Source organism: Gopherus flavomarginatus, chromosome 4 (genome assembly GCF_025201925.1).
Source record: "Gopherus flavomarginatus isolate rGopFla2 chromosome 4, rGopFla2.mat.asm, whole genome shotgun sequence".
Lineage (NCBI taxonomy): Eukaryota > Metazoa > Chordata > Testudines > Testudinidae > Gopherus > Gopherus flavomarginatus.
In genome coordinates, this window is record NC_066620.1 from 69,807,733 (window position 1) to 69,827,599 (window position 19,867).

The 19,867-nt window shown below is 43.2% G+C and overlaps 1 long non-coding RNA gene and 1 pseudogene across 2 annotated transcripts in view; one reads left to right on the plus strand and one right to left on the minus strand.

Moving 5' to 3' along the window:
* LOC127049944 (uncharacterized) overlaps window positions 1-5,044 on the minus strand; it is a 28,973-nt gene extending 23,929 nt beyond the window's left edge. For both annotated transcript variants that reach the window (XR_007774114.1, XR_007774115.1), the window contains exon 1: window positions 4,936-5,044. This is a non-coding gene — a long non-coding RNA (uncharacterized LOC127049944). The remainder of the gene's footprint in view (window positions 1-4,935) is intronic.
* Window positions 5,045-6,206: 1,162 nt separating this feature from the next.
* On the plus strand, window positions 6,207-14,234 carry LOC127050054 (sulfotransferase 6B1-like; annotated as a pseudogene).
* The last annotated feature ends 5,633 nt before the right edge of the window (window positions 14,235-19,867 follow it).

Below are 19,867 nucleotides of genomic sequence, written 5' to 3' on the forward strand. Positions count from 1 at the left end.
TTTGACAAAATGTTTGAAGTCTGTGCAGATGCATCAGATGTTGGGTTAGGTGTTCTTTTGATGCAGTCAGTGGAAAGTTAAAAAAAACAACAACATTCTATTGCTTTCTTAAGCAAGAAACTGACACCTACTGAACAGAATTACTCTGTCATAGAGAAGGAATGTTGTGCCATAGTGCGGACAGTCAAGCAGTTATGGCCCTATCTTTTAACAAGAAATTCAGGTTACTAACTGACCATTCTCACTAGTTTGGAGGCATTAGCTCTAAACTACTATGCTGGAGCATCACACTCCAAGAATATGACAATAGAGAATGTATATGTTAAGGGGAAAGAAAATATTGTGGCTGATGCCCTGTCTAGGAAGGAGGGTACTGACCCTCTGCATATAGTTCATCCAGTGGCTAATCCCTCTACAGTTTTGTAAAGGGGGAGGTGGGACCCTAATAACCCCTGTATTCACAGCCCACACACTACTGCAATGATATTTATACAAGCTATGCCTTGGGAGGTATCATTTTAAAACTAACACCATACTGATCAACAGTATAACTGGCGAATATATGTGACAATGCTGCATGTGGAATTACAGCTGTCCTCTGATATTGTTTTAAACTCTGTATTTGAACAGAGCAGAAACAAATAAAGCAGGGTGACCAGTGACAATGGAATTGCAATTTACACCTGCGGCAAACCGAACCATCAAAGCTCACAAGGTGTTTGGGAAGTCAGCATGTCTGGATCAAAAAGAATTGTGTATTTGCTTGTCTAACCAGCTGGGTCGTCAGGCAGAGACAAGAAAGGTTCACTCACACAAAAGGTAAACAAAGCCATCAAGCTAATAAGGGGGGGCAGGTAAAGACTCAACTGTCAACAAGAGATGGAAACTGCACCCCCAGAAAGCCTCTCTGCTTCTTGAAGCTAGGTCAATGAGCTTTAAGAAAGATACTTCTCAAAGGTTTACTGAACTATAAAGAGAGGGACAGTGAACCCCTACGTTATCTTTCAGCTAAGACGACAAACCAACACCTTGTACTTCTATGGAAGGTCCTGATGGAGAGACAGTCAGCCATGCTGAACCAAGGGTAGCTGGCAACCAAAACCATTTTACACAAATACTGTGTCTTGTTAGATTAAGTTTCAGACTTTTAGCTGCGTGTTTTCACTTTGATTTGCTTTTAATTCTTTTAATTGGCAACCCTGAACATAAGTCCTCTTGTAAATAAGTCCTGTTCTTAATTTTAATCTGAACAACCCAGTGCTATGTTTGGATTGAAGTAATTGTTAACTCCAGTTAATGTGGCAAGCTGCTGGATATTGCCTCCTTATAGGACCAAATGAATGTTATTTCTCTGAGTAGTACAGGAGATGTCTGGATACTCCGGGGTAGAAGGTTTGGGGGAAATTTGGGACTGGGGTGTGTGTTTGGGTCACTTGGCTAGTAGTAAACAAGGCTGGTGGAGACCAGAGTGTGGCTATGGTATAAAAAGCAGGCTGCTGGAGTCAGAGTTACTGAACCAGGGCTGCTTATCACACACACTCAGTGCATGCCTGTAGTTGGCTGGGGGTGTCCAGACAATGAGCTGCAAAGGCAGAGCATTTTAATGCACTCAGGATTGCAGGGAAGGCAGTGACACAACCTCTCACAGGTCTCCATTGCACCTCAAAACTTGACAACGTTGTGCCTGCAAAGATTTATTTGAATCACTAAGGCTATTTCTACACTAGAAACTTTATGGCAGCACAGTCATATAGACACTACAGCAATGGAAGGGGTTCTTCTGTCGGTGTAGTAAATCCACTTCTCTGAGAGGCAGTAGCCAGCTCTGTCTACACTGGGGCTTAAGTTGTCAAAAGAGCTGGGTCAAGCTAATTTTCTAGTGTTGACCAGTCCTTATCCACCAGTTGAAAAGAAATAATACTTCCTTCCCCCATTATCCCAGTACAGCGAAGAATCTGTGCATATTTTAATAAATGATTCTTGGAAAAATAAAGTATACTGGTTGATTGTTAATACCGTGTAAGGGCCTAGACCTGCAAACATTTATGTTTGTGAGTAACTTTACACACACAAGTAGTCTCACTGGGGTAAATTATTCCCATGGTGAGTGTTTGCAGAGTCTTAAACAAGTATTTTTTTTAACTTTTAAAAATAATTCACCATTTCACAAGTGCAATATCAGCCAGGTTATGTGACAGACTGTACACACATTCTATGAATATACACACACTGCTTTGTTCCTGATTACTTTAAAATGAATTCAAGAACGAATTTGTGTTCATTTCTTTAACTGCCATGTAGAATCTTGCAGTATGAAAAATATTTGGAAGGAAGTAAAAATTGGAGCCTGCAATGAATTTCTAAAATAACCCCATTCAAGAAAGAGAGCAACTATTGAAGTATTAGATCTAAATTCTCCAGGACACATTAAAATTAGCTTGTATATTTCATGTAAGGGCTAATTTAAATATAGGTCACAAACAGAAAATAAATTAAAATGTCTTTTGTATTTAGTTTCAGTCTGCTAGAGCTCCTGTTTTGATAATGCTCTCACCTGGAACAAACACTTGGACAAAGGGAATGTCATGTTCATGAAATATGAAGAAATGAAAGGTGAATTTTTGTAGAAATTAAAAAAGCTATTAGGTGATGTATTCATATCTGATACGGAATTGCTCCCTAGTAGTAATAATGCTATGCTATTTCCTCTCCGTGTATTTTTAACAGATTTCAATGCCCCCACCTTTCGTCTCTCTCCTTTTTGTCCAATGCGTTGACCATATGGTTTTGGATGTCTCTCTTACCCTTCTCACCCTCTCTGGGACCAGTAAGTATTTGTTTTGGACTCATGGTTGTTTTGGTTCTCTCAGCCATTTTGAGAAAAATGACATGCTCATTATGCAGTTAATACAATTCTAAACAATTGTATGAAGTCTTAAAGATAGACATGTTACTACACATATATCCCTGCATTTTCTCCATTTTTAGAAATTGTCGAGGACTTGAACCCAGATGGCGAGGTTTGTTGTCTGACCGCGAGAGAGACAGGCAACACCAGCAAGGTCCGATCAAAAGCTCTTTATTGACAAGTGCACGCATCAATAGAGAGCAGCTCGTCTCCAGTGAGAACCAGCTTCCTCTTTACATCTTAGTATAAACCTATATTAACATTTCCATCGCGTTATAGATTATTCACTTGAGCAACCCACCCCCTTCTTCTAACTAGAAACTAAAGACCTTTAGTATACATGTTTTACAGCAATAGGTGATTAATAATATCTTAACAAGCACCAGAAGTTAGAAATGTAGAGGAGTTAAAAACAGGCAGAGAACAGAACCAGGGAGTGATTGCAGGGAGGCTGGGAAGCTGGGGTTTCTTATCAGTTCTTCAAACCAACTGTTCCTAACACAGCACAGCTGGCACTATGCCAGGAATGCAGCCCCTCCCTTATCTTACTTTTTCCCAGCTCTTTGTGAGACATGCTGCTTCTCAGTATTTTCCACTCAAGAATTTCCCAGAAACCTCTGTTAGCCTGACTTTGGTCAGGTTGGCATACCTGGTTTTGTCTGCTATATCTTTATTCAGGCCTAACAAAATGAAGGTGAGGTGGGGTGGGGGACAAGAGCCCACAATGGGAAATGGAGATTGTTAATACACTCCAGAAACAGAGTAACACTTGGAAGATTTTCCTTTAAAAGTGTTTGTTCTAACAGGTATGACCTTTGAGCACTGATAATAGCTGGTAATCCTCACTCAGTCTCAGACCTTTGTTCTAACAGCCATGTAGAGAATTTATCAGTATTTCTGAAAGAAAGATTGATGTTGCAGAGAGCTGGGGAGAGGAGGAATGCCAAATGCAAAACGTTGTCAATGTTAAGACTGTAACTAGACCACTGATTGACAACACTTTAGCTATTTAAAAATAGTAGTTTGAAAGCCACGAATCTAGAGTATGTTGCAGCTCATAACAACCCTGAATTCCAGAAAGTGTGGGAATTCTGAGTCAAGATACCAACCCCAAATGTAACTTTACTTTTGTTCAGTGATGAGCTGCCAAAATAATAACAGGTTCCCTCCTCCTCACCCCACGAGGGGGTCGTGGCCGCCCGCCCCGGGACTCCTGCCCCATCCAAACCCCCATGTTCCTTGATGCTCCCCCCGGACCCCTGCCCCATCCACCCCCCCTTCCCTGTCCCCTGACTGCTTCCTGCCACCCCATCCAAGCCTTCCTCTTATTCCTGATAGCCCCCCAGGACCCCTACCCCATTCAACCACCCCTTCTCGCTGTCCCCTGACTGCCCCTGGAATCCCTGCCCCTGACTGCCCCCTGCTGCCCCATCCAACCCTGCTTCTTCCTGACTGCCCCCCCAGATCCCTGCCCCACCTGCCCCCAGTCAATCCCCTGATCCCTGCTCTCTAACCGCCCCACCCCCCCACAATCCCCCAAACTCCTGTGCTCTCTTCCAACACCCCCTCTCTGCTCCCTGCTCCCTTACTGAGCTGCCTGGAGCTGCTTGGCTGGGACCAGCATCGGCACCACGAGGCCTGAGCCGGGCCAGGCCGGAGGACCGGGACCAGCACCAGCACGAGCACTGCGAGGCCGGAGCTGGGCCAGGCCAGAGCCGCAGGGCCTGGACCAGCACCAGCCCCGCGGCAGCCGGGCCAGAGCCGCAGGGGCCGGGCCGGAGCTGGGGGTGCTTGGCTGGTGCTGGGACAGGACAGGGCTAGGGGCACTCGGCCAGGACCAGGAGCCTGGCCGGAGGGAGCCGTGGGACCACAGCCAAGGGCACTCAGCTCAGGCTGGGGCTGGGGGCACTTGGCCAGGGATGCCAGGCCAGAGGAGCCGCTCGGCAGGGACAAGGAGCTGGGCTAGAGGGAGCTGCTTGGCTGGGCTGGGCCGGCCACACCTCCCCTCCCCCCGCGCCCCAGCTTACCTGCGTGCCTGCTGCTTGTTTCAGGCTTCTTGCAAACATCTGATTCGCGGGAAGCAGGGGAGCGGGAGGAGAAGGAGAGCGGAGCATTCAGGGGAGGAGGGGGAAGTGAGCTGGGGCTGAGGTTGAGTGGACAGCTGCCGGAGCTTTTGTAAAATAAAGCCCTTATAGAACTGGTTGTCCCAGAACAACGGATTCTAAAAGAGCTTCTAAATTTAACAACCGGTTCCTGTGAACCGTGGGAACCGGCTCCCGCTCACCACTGCCTTTGTTTATCCTTACTTATCCTCCCGTTACTAATGAGGAAAACTATTACATTACTTTGCAAAATATGAAAGTCTTCCTTACTGTGTATATGAATTATAAAACGTGTGTTTTGCTGGGCCTTGCATATACTCTGCACAAGGGGATGCCAAATCTGTCTTCCAAGACTTTTTACATGACCTTGGAGTCATATTGAGACTGGACATAATTAACTTGATTTCTGGCCTATAACTGAGTTATGGAGTCTCTGAAGAATGTTGGTAAATGGGTCTAACTGGGTTATGTTGAGCTGGCAGGTTCTTATGTGGAAGGTTAATATTAGATATTGTGGTAGCTAGCCTGAACGATGAAGGTTGTCTGTTTGGTGTTGGCCAAGTTTGGGTTTAGCTGTGTATTATTACTAGGCTTTATAGGAGAAGGTTAGGAAAATGTTTACTCTGAAGAGCTCCCAGTCACTCCCTAGTAAAACCATTGTAATCCTAGAAGCATGAGAAGCAGTTGCCCCGCTTCACCTTTACTCCTTTCTCTCTCCTGTCATTATGACTCATCCAGTTTTGCTATTCCCAGTTTTCACGCAACCAACTGCAAAGATTCTCCAGCAGCAAATCCCAGGCTGGCCCATGTAGATAATTTTACACAAGGTGGAAAACTAGCAGCAAGAGGGTCAGGTGAAAGAGTATTCATATCATTCTGTGTGAGGTGCGAGGAGTTGAATCAGCATAATTTATCTTCCTTCTTCCCCGCTAGTAATGTCTATAGACAGTTACTCCTCCAGCACTACTCACTCCCAGGAGAAGCTAAAGTTCAGTGTAATCTACAGCACCAGCTGAAATCAGTTGCAGTTTACAGCCAAGAGTTCACACCAGGGACTGTGCAATTCAGAACTGTTTTTTTAGCTGCTGTTTCCCTCACTGCTGGGCAAGAGGAGCAGAGTCAGACAGTGCATGTGCCTAGAAGTTTATGGTTAAAAGTTCCCCCTCTGCCTCTGTACCCTAAAGAATGCTAGAGACATGCTGTTTAAGGAGAGAATCTGGCAAGAGGCACAGAAAGCTCCAGCCATGACTAAGAGCGGTATTATTAAGGAAATAGAGAAATATTTTGATGATGTTAAAGGAAAGGAATCTGAAGAGCTGCTGTTCTCCTACAAGGAGGTGCTGTACCCTATTGAATTGTGCAGTGCTGAGATCTTCCAAGCGCTGGACACCATAGAATTTAGACAAGACAATGTGTTCCTAGTGACTTATCCTAAATGCGGTGAGTGTAGATTTTTTTGTGCAAAATGAAAAGTAAACATGATAGGTGTCAAATATGTGTGTGATCATACTGAAAATGTAGAAAAGCATGGAAGTTTAAATGCAACTTGCAGTAAATCCTCATTTGTCACAGGGAAGCAGTGTATCAGTAAGCTGTGTGTTTTCTTCTTCCATAATTTCAGAAACATGGGTTGTATCCAGCAGTGATTTAGCACCAAGACATAGATGTTGTTGGCTATATTAAGTTAAATGGAAAGAGTCATCCAGCATTATATAAAGCTTAAAAAGACAGTTGTCAGGAAATTTAGCATATGTCAGTCTCTGTGCTTCTGCACGATTAAACCTTCATATATATTGTAAAGAGATGGGATCAACCTACAGAATTCAGATCCAGGCCAGAATCTGCCCCAGAGCTTTATTGTTAATAAAACACCAACCATATGCTCAGAGCTGAACAAAGTTATCAAGACCCATTAGCCCTGTGACAAGTCTAGAACAGGCACAGACTAGACAGTTCACACACACAGGATATTTAGGGTGAGATTTTCAAAGGTGATCAGTGTTAGCCTAAATCTGCTCCCATTGAAGTCCATAGGTGTAAAGTTAGACCAGTGCTGAGAAATGTTGAAAATCCTACTGTAAGAAATGGCAAGAACTGGAGGCGGTGACAGAGGCTTGCGAGCGTCGTGTGTGTAAAGGCCCGGTAGGACATGTGCTTTGAAGATGGATCTGAAGGAAGAAAGGAGTTTTCTAGATGCAGGAGAAGAAGTTTGTTCTAAGAAAACCGAAAGGGAATCTGATTGGGTAATGGGAAATCACCATTACAGCTATTTAGGAAATTTAACCAGAGTACCTAAATAATGAATACATTATACTGTTGCCTAAGCAGCATTGTAGGCATAGTTGAGAAAGCACTTAAATTATAACTCCCATTATGAAAGAAACTAACCGTTAAGCTTAATTTTTCCTGGCACAGCCATGGACTGAGCAGCTACATAAGGAAGACAGTTCACAGGATTCCCAGGCTCAATAAATTAAAAACAAAAACAACTCTCAGATTTCCAGTTTATTTACAGGCAGGGGTGGCTCTAGGGATTTTGCTGCCCCAAGCATGGCAGGCAGGCTGCCTTCTGCGGCTTGCTTGTGGAGGGTCCACTGGTCCCGCGGCTTTGGTGGACATCCCGCAGGCGCGGGGGGCATTAACGCTTCCTTTCTTCCCCTACGTAACATAAAAACAGTCCCAGCGCTCTCTGCTGTATTTTATTATTTTATTAATAATGCTTTAAAATGTAAACACTTGGTGTGTTATGTCATCTCCTCCCCAAACAATCCTATGGCCACCTAATCACCTGACGCTCCAGGCAAATTAGTAACAAAAATCTGTCACAACATGACTAAATTTTTTGCAGGATCAGGAGCATATGTAATTCTGCTAATGAATATGGCAAAATCTGTCTATCTATCTAGAAGTGATAATTGCAAATCATGAGTAGTGACACCAGCTGGACTCTTACCTTTCTTTATGTGGTCTTATGATTAAAGCACAAGATTGGAATTAAAGAGTTAGGAGATCTTTAATCACAACTCTGCTATTGATGTATTGTCTGGCTTCAGGCAAGACATTTAACCTCTCTTCTTCATAGGTACATAAATTATAAAGCCAGAAGGCACCATTGTGATCATCTAGTCTGACCTCCTGTGTAACACAGGCCATAGAACTTCCACAAAATAATTCCCAGAGCAGATCTTTTTGAAAAACATCCAATCTTGATTTTAAAACTGTCAGTGATAGAGAATCCACCATGACCCTTCATAAATTGTCCCAATGGTTAATTACTCTCACCATTAAAAATTTACACCTTATTTTGAGTAACAAATGTCACTTCAATGACCTTATGAATGATAAGAAGTAAGAAGAGACACTACAATTTAACAATTACTGTATATATATATATATATATAAAACAGTAACTCCTCAGTTAACATCCTCCCACTTAATGTTGTTTCAAAGTTATGTTGCTGCTCAATTAGAGAACATGATAGCTTAAAGTTGTGCAATGCTCCCTTATAATGTTGTTTGGCTGCCTCTTCTGGCAACTGCTTGTAAGATTCTGTGGAAGAGCAGCAACTTTACAAGGGAGCATTGCACAAGTTCCTCTTCTCCACCTCTTCCCCCTCCCTCCCAGTGCTTCCCAGAACAGCTGGGAAGAACTGCATCTCTGCTCCTCCCCCTCCCTCCCAGAAAGGCCTAAGCACTGCCAAACAGCTGGACTTTCGGGGGTGGAGGCAGCAAAGGAGTGGGGATGTAGTTGCTCCGGAGAGGAGGTGGAGTGGAAGTGGGAAGAAGTGGGCTTGGAGTGGAGCGGGGACTGGAAGAGGTGGGCCTGGAGCATCCCCTGGCAAAGTTGGTGCCTGTTTTTCTCTGGGGAAGCTGCTGCTGCTGCTGCTGTGTAGGTGCTTCGTAGCATCCTTGCCTGCAGTAGGCTGTGCCTGTGTGAGGTAAGCCAGGGGCACTTCCCAACCAGTATATAATGCCTTTTATCTGCCCCCAAAAAATTTCCTTGGAACCTAATCCCCCACATTTACATTAAAGCTCATGGGAAAATTGGATTCATTTAACATCATTTCACTTAAAGTTGCATTTTACAAGAACATAACTACAACGTTAAGTGAGGAATTACTGTATTAGTTTTTCAGGGTAAATGTACAGATACTATAAATTGTCAGCATCTTTAAGTTAAGGATACTATGGTTCACTTTTGTCACTTGTTCTGCTTTAGAAAATAAAAAATGCACCTTCTCCACGTCTCTTTTCCACGCATCTCCATTATGATGATATTCCCAAGGCTGTCTTTGAGAAGAAGATGAAGGTAAGTGAGCATTTTAATAATGGAGGACACTATCCACTTTCCAAGTGACTCCCAATTTTCTCTGGGAAGTTATTAGCTTTAAGGCTGCCTGGAAAACAAGAATTCTGTTTTTGCAAAAATGTCCAAGATTTTGTTCCACAACCAAGAACTTATTTTTTTGTGAAAAACTTAAGAGGAAAAAGAGAGCAGACATTTGAACCAGAGTCAAAGTAGAGACTTGAACTTGGGTCTCTCACAGCTCAGATACGTGTTTAACCGCTAGGCTATTGATTGATTTGTTTAATTATTTTTCTCTCTTGTATATATATTAATCAAAAATTCCAGCCTGGCCAAAAATTCCAACCTCCAGATGTTGGAGCTACAATCAAAATAGATAAAATAGAATTAAATTTTTACCAATCACTGCAATTGATGTAGATTTACTGATCTATGTAATTGAAATAGAAAATTGTAAATTTACCGATCAATGTAATTGAAATAGAATTTAATTTTTACTGATCACTGTAATTCACACAAAGAGGTCAAATCTTAGATCCCAGCCTGGCAAGGTGATCTGTATGGGATAGCCCTTATTGCTCCATGGAGCCATCCTCTGAAGTCAATAAATTGTTCTCCTGTTCCCTACATTGCAGGATTGAGGCTTCGTTTTCCAAACTGCAGTTCCTGTAAGAGCTGATATGTTTTTTTTTTTAATGCAGGACCCTTGAGCTTAAAGGTTACCTTAAATACCCAGGACTGATGTGACTTTGTTGTTTTAAAAGATATTGGTGGTATTTTGAAATCCAAAAGATGTAGCTGTATCCTATTACCACTTCTACAACACAAATCCTGGGCTTCCAAATGCCAGCTCCTGGGATGAGTTCTTTCAGAAGTTCTGAGTGGAGAAGGTACAGTTGTTAGATCTTGGCATGTATAAACACTCTAGTACAAAGTTCTCAATTCTTCTTTGGTCTGTAGTCAAAAAAGGGAATCTATGATAATCATGTTAAAATTAATCCCAAATAGATCCAAACTAAGGATCTGGGTGGAGGACCTGGTGCTAAGGAGTTGAAGGTGCTTCTCCCTTGGCCAACCCTGGCAGAGTCCTCAGGAGTGGGAACATTGGTGTGGAGCCATTCGAATAATCAGGCTGATACTTTTAACTGGGATTCTACTTCATCCCCAGCTTTACTCTGCCTCCAGAAGGCACCTCCTCCTTGTGATTTCACGTCTTAATAACTAGATTCGTGAATCTCTCCCCCTTTGGTCTCAGCTCCCTTTTTCTCATTCTTTCATCTGCACCTTAGAGCAGGTGTATCTGTTTTAGGCTATGTCTATACTGTGAGTTGGGGTGTGATTCCCCTTCTCATGTACAGGTTCATATTCATGCTAGCTCTCATCAAGCTAGTGTGAGTATAAATAGCAGTATAGCTGTGGTAGCACAGGTAACAGCAGCAGCTAAGCTGTGAAGAGTTCATACTCACCATGGCTTTGTACTTAGTGCAGTACTCAGCCATGGCTCCGCTGCCACACCTCATGCTACCACGGCTACACTGCTAGTTAGGCTCACATTAGCACAATGAGAGGTGGCACAAGTATACATGAGCAGGGGAATCAGACAGTGTAAACATAGCCCTAGAGACACTCAGAATAAAGGTTTGGAGTAAATTTTCAAAAGTACCTAAGTGACTAAGGCTCCTAACTCTCTTTGTTTTTCAATCAGACTTATGCTTCTAAGGGCCAGATTTTAAAAAGTTTTAAAAAGGGTTTCTGGTGCCGTAGGCAGAATTAGGGGGGCGGCATTTTGTGCGCTTCCCATGGAGAATTAGGGGGGCGGTTCCACTCCCGTCGCGCCATCGAAGAAGGACCCTCCGCCGAAATGCCGCAGGCGACAGCGGCAGTCATTGAGCTGCTCAATTGCCTGCCGCTGTTTTCCGCGGCATGTCGGCAGAAGGTCCTTCTTCAGTGGCGTGACGGGAGCAGAACTGGAAGCTCTTGTGCGCACTGTGGGAAGCGCACAAAATGCGAACCCCCGAATCCTGGCGCCCTAGGCAACCGCCTAGCATCACCTAATGGAAGTGCCAGCCCTGAAAGCACTTAAAGATGAAAATAGATGCCTAGTGTGCTTCTCAAGAAGTGCCTAGGTGCCTAACTTCTACTGAATTTAAACACTTTTGAAAATTGTACTAGACATATTTAGATGCCTAGATACATTTAAATATTTGATCCTAAACATTGTTACTTTTGGAAATGAGACTTAGGCTTCTAACTCTCTTAGGTGCACCCCAGAACTTAGACCCTTTATCTATTTACAGTTGTGCAGAGGTTGGAGCTACAATCAAAATAGATAAAACCCCTTTTCTAAACTGAAGAACTCCATTTTTTATTCTATCATCTGTTGCCAAATAGTTCCAATTTCAAAGAGAGTTCACCCTGTAGGGACAGGCATGAGTGGCAAATTTCCCGTCAGGTCAGGGAGCTTCATAGCAATCAGGCTCAAACAGACGCAATGAAGACAACAATGAGAGCAACCCTGCATTTCAAATGATGCTCTCCTGGGGAAGGAGGAGGGAAAAGAGTGAAAAAATGCATTGTGGATTCCATGTGTGTGTCTCAATTGCTTCCAGATCAAAGATGCTAAGTTTACAAATAAACAATGTTTTATAGGTAACTGCCAGCCCCTCAAATTCCACCTGGGATTTGTGAATCAGGCTGGGCTCTTTCCTTCTGTAGCATCACCACTAACAATAATTAAGGCTGCAAGTTTGTCACAGAGGTCATGGATTCCGTGACTTTCCGTGACTTTTGCAGCAGCCGGTGCACCTGGCTCAGGGGCAGCTTAGTCAGCTCCTGCACTTGTCTCACTGGCTGCTACTGGGGCAGTCTCAGGCCACCGCCCCTGCCTCCCCCAGTAGAAGAATTTGGCTGTGGGAGGGGGCAGGTGGTTGGGGCACAGGATGGGGTGAGGCAGGCTCTGAGTGGCACTTACCTGGGGGTCTCCCCAGAAATGGTGACATCCCCCCTGCTCAGCTCCTAGACAGAGACATGGCTAGGCAGCTCTGCGTGCTGCCTCTGCCTGCAAGCACTGTCCCTGCTGTGGTTAGACAATACAGGTACTCTCTGAAGATACATACACTCTTGTTTTAGTATTTTAATTTGTTGTATACTTGCCATGTAGAGTCTTGATGTATGGATTTATTCTGAAAAATATTTTCAAGGAGAAAGTGAAAAATCAAGTCTGGAGTGAATGATTTCTAACAATCCATTTCATAAATGAAGTACAAAGAGGCAGTTGAAGGATTAAAAAAATTTAAGGTCTCCAGGACTCTATATTGAAGTTAGCCTGTACCTTTCATCTCAGGGGTAATTTAAATATACTTTAAATTATTTTCTTTTTAAATCTATCACCTGTATTTCATTTCAGTCACGTGGAGTTCATATTTTGACCATGCTCTTTCCTGGAACAAACACATGGATGAAGAGAATATCATGATCATCACATATGAAGAAATGAAAGAGGTGAATTTTTGTAGAAATGAGACATGGGAAAAACCTGTTTGTATACAGAATTGTTCCCTTCAGTACATTTGCAAATATCTTGTCCAGTCCAATTTTCACTTTGTGCCAGGCAAAACCTTATTGTGCATTTCAAAGACTAGGAGAAGGCAGGCATATGAAATAGCAGTTCTTTTTTCCCACTAGCTACTAGCTCTTCTCTCTGCAGCCCACCTTCATTTTCCAGCAAGAAAGCCCTGATCCTCCTTAGACATGTGCATGTGAGTAGTTCCATTTGCTTCAATGACACTATTCACATGCTGAAAGTGAAGCATGTGCAAGTTTGCGGGATGAGGACCTTAAATTTTTGGGGACAGGTAATACCCATGTTTGTACAGAACAATACTAATTGATGCTGCTTGATAAATGTAATCAGTAGAAATAAATACTAAAAAAGAGAGAAATGCAAAAGACTGAGTATTCTCTTAACAGATTTCCATTTGGCAAAGGGAGGCAGATACCAAAATCTTATCAAAAGTAACCACCCATTCCTGCAACCTCTTGCTGCTGAACTTATTATGCTTTTCTAATGTTCTGCTCTGTGTATGGATGAGGATAAAATCTACTACATTAATTTGACAAATGAGAATAGGAAAATGTAGGTCATATTTTCTTTGACTCATACATAACTCCAGCAAATTTTTGTTTTTCAGAACTCACCTGTAGGAGTGAAACAAATAGCAAAATTTTTGGGATTCTCTCTGCCTGAGGAGAAGATTCAGTCTATTGCAGAGAATGCCACATTCAAATCAATGAGCAACAAATCCCAAGAAACACATGGCACACTTGCTCCCATGCTTTTCAGAAAAGGTACGTTTATACAGAATGATAATAGTCATTTCAAGGCTTAGAACAGCTATCCAAATTGGTCATGAGGGCCAATTAACATTTAAAAGCATATGCCTCTTGTGGCTTCTGTGATTAATGTATTTAATTCATAGCTGATGATCAATTTTTATCTTTAGAAAATGGACATCCATAAGCAGCTGATCAACCGGGCACTTGCTGTTCTGTCAAAATATTAGCTCTCTCTTTTCAAGGGTGTTTACACATATACCTATAAAACTTACTGCAAGGCTTTTTCTTTAACCTTTAACTGGAATTACCCAATCCACATTCATACAAGATTCAAGCCTTTCGTGGGTTTGAAATTTGGCAATACGTTCAGTCATTCCAGCTGTTTGTGTCAGCATTTCAATGATATGTTCCTGACCTGTGATATTATAATTTCTTTCATTATTCTTTCACAGGTGATATTGGAGATTGGAAGAATCTCTTCACTGAAGCTCAGAGCCAGGAAATGGATGTCGAATTTAAAGAGTGTTTAGCTGGAACTAAACTGGGAGCAAAGCTAAAATATGATAAATACTGCAAATACTAAATCTTAACTTCATTCTGATGTTACATCATCACCTAAAAGCAGCAAAGAATCCTGTGGCACCTTATAGACTAACAAACGTTTTGGAGCATGAGCTTTCGTGGGTGAATACCCACTTCTTCAGATGCATGTGGTGGAAATATCCAGGGGCAGGTATATATATGCTAGCAAGCAAGCTAGAGATAACGAGGTCAGTTCAATCAGGGAGGATGAGGCCCTGTTCTAGCAGTTGAGGTGTGAAAACCGAGAGAGGAGAAACTGGTTCTGTAGTTGGCAAGCCATTCACAGTCTTTGTTCAATCCTGAGCTGATGGTGTCAAATTTGCAGATGAACTGAAGCTCAGCAGTTTCTCTTTGAAGTCTGGTCCTGAAGTTTTTTTGCTGCAGGATGGCCACCTTAAGGTCTGCTATAGTGTGGCCAGGGAGGTTGAAGTGCTCTCCTACAGGTTTTTGTATATTGCCATTCCTAATGTCTGATTTGTGTCCATTTATCCTTTTCCGTAGAGACTGTCCAGTTTGGCCGATGTACATAGCAGAGGGGCATTGCTGGCATATGATGGCGTATAGTACATTGGTGGATGTGCAGGTGAATGAACCAGTGATGGTGTGGCTGATCTGGTTAGGTCCTGTGATGGTGTCGCTGGTGTAGATATGTGGGCAGAGTTGGCATCGAGGTTTGTTGCATGGATTGGTTCCTGAGCTAGAGTTATTATGGTGCGGTGTGCAGTTACCGGTGAGAATATGTTTCAGGTTGGCAGGTTGTCTGTGAGCAAGGACTGGCCTGCCACCCAAGGCCTGTGAAAGTGTGGGATCATTGTCCAGGATGGGTTGTAGATCCTTGATGATGCGTTGGAGGGGTTTTAGCTGGGGGCTGTATGTGATGGCCAGTGGAGTCCTGTTGGTTTCTTTCTTGGGTTTGTCTTGCAGTAGGAGGCTTCTGGGTACATGTCTGGCTCTGTTGATCTCTTTCCTTATTTCCTCGTGCGGGTATTGTAGTTTTGAGAATGCTTGGTGGAGATTTTGTAGGTGTTGGTCTCTGTCTGAGGGGTTAGAGCAGATGCGGTTGTACCTCAGTGCTTGGCTGTAGACAATGGATCGTGTGATGTGTCCAGGATGGAAGCTGGAGGCATGAAGGTAGGCATAGCGGTTGGTAGGTTTTCGATATAGGGTGGTGTTAATGTGACCATCACTTATTTGCACCATGGTGTCAAGAAAGTGGACCTCCCATGTAGATTGGTCCAGGCTGAGGTTGATGGTGGGGTGGAAGCTGTTGAAATCATGGTGGAATTTTTCCAGAGTCTCCTTCCCATGGGTCCAGATGATGAAGATGTCATCAATGTAGCGTAGGTAGAGAAGGGGCGTGAGTGGACGAGAGCTGAGGAAGCGTTGTTCCAGGTCGGCCATAAAGATATTGGCATATTGTGGGGCCATGCGGGTGCCCATAGCAGTGCCACTGATCTGGAGATATATATTGTCATCAAATTTGATGTGTGTAAGTATAAAGGCACAGAGCTCAGCAGCCAGTTGTGCTGTGGCATCATCAGGGATACTGTTCCTGACAGCTTGTATTCCATCTGTGTGTGGGATGTTTGTGTAGAGAGCCTCCATGGTGGTTAGGATGGTGTTTTATGGGAGGTGACCAATGCATTGTAGTTTCCTCAGGAAATCAGTGGTGTCACGGAGATAGCTGGGAGTGCTGGTGGCATAGGGTCTGAGTAGAGAGTCCATATATCCAGACAGTCCTTCAGTGAGAGTGCCAATGCCCGCGATGATGGGGCGTCCAGGATTTCCGGGTTTGTGGATCTTGGGTAGTAGATAGAATAACCCTGGTCGGGGCTCTAGGGGTATGTTGATTTCTTCTGGTGTTAGTGTAGGGAGTGTCCTGAGTAGATGCTGTAGTTTCTTAGTGTATTCCTCAGTGGGATCTGAGGGAAGTGGCCTGTAGAATTTGGTATTGGAGAGTTGTCTGGCGGCCTCCTTTTGGTAGTCAGACCTGTTCATGATGACAACGGCACCTCCTTTGTCAGCCTCTTTGATGATAATGACAGGGTGGTTTCTGAGGCTGTGGATGGCATTGCGTTCTGCACGACTTAGGTTGTGAAGCAAGCGATGTTGTTGTTCCACGATTTCTGCCTGTGCACGCCGGCGGAAGCATTCAATGTATAGGTCCAGACTGTCATTTCGACCCTCAGGAGGAGTCCATGTGGAGTTCTTCTTCTTGTGCTGTTGGTGGGAGGGCACCTGTGTATCAGTGCACTGCTCAGTGTTGTCCTGGAAGTATTCTTTGAGTCGGAGACGGCAAAAGTAGGCTTCCAGATCGCCACAGAACTGTATCATGTTGGTGGGGGTGGCAGGGCAGAAAGAGAGTCCCCGAGATAGGACAGACTTTTCTTCTGGGCTGAGTGTGTAGTTGGATAGATTGACGATATTGCTGGGTGGGTTAGGGGTACCACGGTTGTGGACCCATGTGGCAGGTAGCAGTTTAGACAGCTTACAGTCCTTTTTCCTTTGTAGAGAGGTGAAGTGAGTAATGTAGATCTCCTGTCTTATTCTAGTGAAGTCCGTTTGTATAGAAGTTTGGTTATTAATGAGAGTCTCCAGGTTGGAGAGCTCTTTTCTGATGTTTTCCTGTTTGCTGTATAGGATGCTGATCAGGTGGTTCCTCAGTTTTTTTGATAGAGTATGGCATAATCTCTCACTGTGGTCTGTGTAGTAAGTAGATAGCAGTGGATTTTTTACCTTTAGTCCATTTGGTATGATGTCCATCCGTTTGCATTTGGAAAGGAAGATGATATCTGTCTGTATTTGTGCAATTTTCTTCATTTGACACCATCAGCTCAGGATTGAACAAAGACTGTGAATGGCTTGCCAACTACAGAACAAGTTTCTCCTCTCTCGGTTTTCACATCTCAACTGCTAGAACAGGGCCTCATCCTCCCTGATTGAACTGACCTCGTTATCTCTAGCTTGCTTGCTAGCATATATATACCTGCCCCTGGATATTTCCACCACATGCATCTGAAGAAGTGGGTATTCACCCACGAAAGCTCATGCTCCAAAAGTCTGTTAGTCTATAAGGTGCCACAGGATTCTTTGCTGCTTTTACAGATCCAGACTAACACGGCTACCCCTCTGATACTAATCATCACCTATTTCACTACCTTTCACATTTGAGAATTTAGATCTTCACACGTGGATTTGCAAAATAAAGAAATCGTGAGAACCTAGTAAATAATTGGCCAAATTCTGCTGTTGGGCCTATATAGATGTAACAGAAGAATTTGGCTGAACATGTAGAACATATGAATAGTATACCAAAGTTTCTGTGCCTATTTGAGATTTTATTTTTTCTTGATCTGCCATTAATTCAAATTGAGCTCTGCTCCAGAGCCAAACTTTCTGAAAGCTCAGGGTGTTAAACTCCCTGGGCTTTTTCTTTGGGCTCATCTATCAGCTTCAGTAGTTGATTTGGTCCTCTACACTCCTATGTTTTCTGCGGCCTTGTATGAAATTGCTTTAGAGTTCATTAATTTGTGCTGATCGCCAATTTTCATCCTGGCAAAAGGTTAAAGGAGAGTTCCTCCAGGTTCTGTACTAGGTCTAGTGTTGTTTAATATAAGTATTCATGATAAAGAAAGGGGGGTGAATAATGAGGTAGCAAAAGTTGCCAATTGAAGTAAGGTGTTGATGTTAGTCAAGACAAGAGAGGACTGTGAGGAACTTCAAGAGATCTCAACAAGCAAGGGAATGGTTAAGTAGAAGCTTTTCTCCCACCTGCTAGAGAGAAAAACCTCTACTTACCTCTATCCATCTTAGGTGTTGGAACATAATCATGTGTGGTTTTCAAAAGGCAATTATATGTCTGTCAATAGAAGGCCCTGGTCTTACCTGACTGATGCTTCTGCAGCTATAGGGATAGTTATGAAGTTACCTCATTCTGAAGAGGGCACTGTGCACAATACTTGAGCTGTTAAGAGATGTGAATGAGAGGAGGCAGGATATGAAAATAGTGCTGAGATAAATATTCATCAGATAAAAATAGTGAGTGGAAGCCCTATGTAGGAAACACATCTAGCGGTGAAGAAAGGGGGGAAAAAGCATTTCCAACCATTCTTGAGGCACTCTTTCACATGGGTGTTGGGGGTGTAGTGGCACCCGCTGGCTTGAAGTGGTTTCTATCATATACAGGGTTTAGAGTTTTGTTCAATGGCTTTCAGCACCTCCACTATACAAATTGTTCCAGAGCCACAGCTCTCTTATAAAAGAATCCCAGGGGAGTTACATCAGGGGTCATCAACTTTCAGCATGCGGCCCATCAGGCTGTGAGACATTTTGTTTACATTGACTGACCACAGGCGCCCCTGCAGCTCCCAGTGGCCGCAGTTTGCCGTTCCTGGCAAACGGAAGCTATGGGAAGCAGCATCCAAGATGTCCCTGTGGCCCAACGCTTCTCACAGCTCCCATTGGCCGAGAACAGTGAACCATGGCCACTGGGAGCTGCTGGGGGTGGTGCTTGTGGATGGTCAGCATAAACAAAATGTCTTGCAGCTCGCCAGCGGATTACCCTTGTGAAAGCAGAACGAATTAGATTGTAAAAGTAGAATGGATTAAAGAAATGCTGTATGTTCCTTTAAGCAGGAATGAGGAATGTTGAAATAAAGTTGTCAGGAAGAGAAACATTAAGTTATGAAATAATGGGTCCACTTAAGCTAATGGTGGGACATTAGCAGGAGATTGGTAAGAGTTAATAAGGAAATAAGATATGTGTGTCTAGCCCCAGGTGAACTTATCAGTTCTGTTCCCTTTGTTATCTTGTTAAGTTTGTGCCCTTTTTATCTGTATAAATAAAGTAGCTTAAGCCTTACATGGGACTCACACATTATCTGGGTGTATTAGCAGAGTGCTTTGCTAATAAAACAGAGTGATCTGACAAACTGTGAGTCCTGAATCTGATTTTGACACCCTGGTGGGCCGTGTGCCTGAGTTACACAAATATATTAGCAATGGACTGTCATTTCTGTGTGGTGGTGGTGGCAGTGATGTTTGTCGGTGAACCACTACCCTCTGCTGGACAGAAACAGAACTATCATGAGTGGCTACTCCTAGTTTCTCAAAGTTCTTAAACCAAGTGTGTATCAGAGAACTCTAAAATGTATAGCAATGGGACAAAGTTAACAGCATTCTTTCTGCTTCTTTTCCTGGTGAATGGAGGGCAGGAGCTGCTATACTTATCTATAATTGATCTAATGGTATTTTGGGGCCCTAAAATCCATGAATTAGCTTATTATACCACTCCAATGATACCTTGTAACATGTTTAGGGCTTTAATTTATAGTACCTGTAAGTTTGGTTTCATGTTTCCCTGCCTCAGATTAATAAATCAATAGGAGTCTCTAGGTCTTTACCTTAATTTACATTGTATTTGCATTTTTTTTTTTTGCTTTTAGTCAACCAAATAAACTTATACAAACTGAAGTTACTTTTGCCTGTTTGCAAAGGCGCTGTACATATCAATGATGGAAATGTAAAAATCCTTATTTCTGTAGCCCAAGGTCCAGTCTGCTTTAACAGCAGATGTGTGAACTACAAACTGTGGAATGCTGGGAGAACTTCCTGATTCCCCCAGGATGTAGCCTC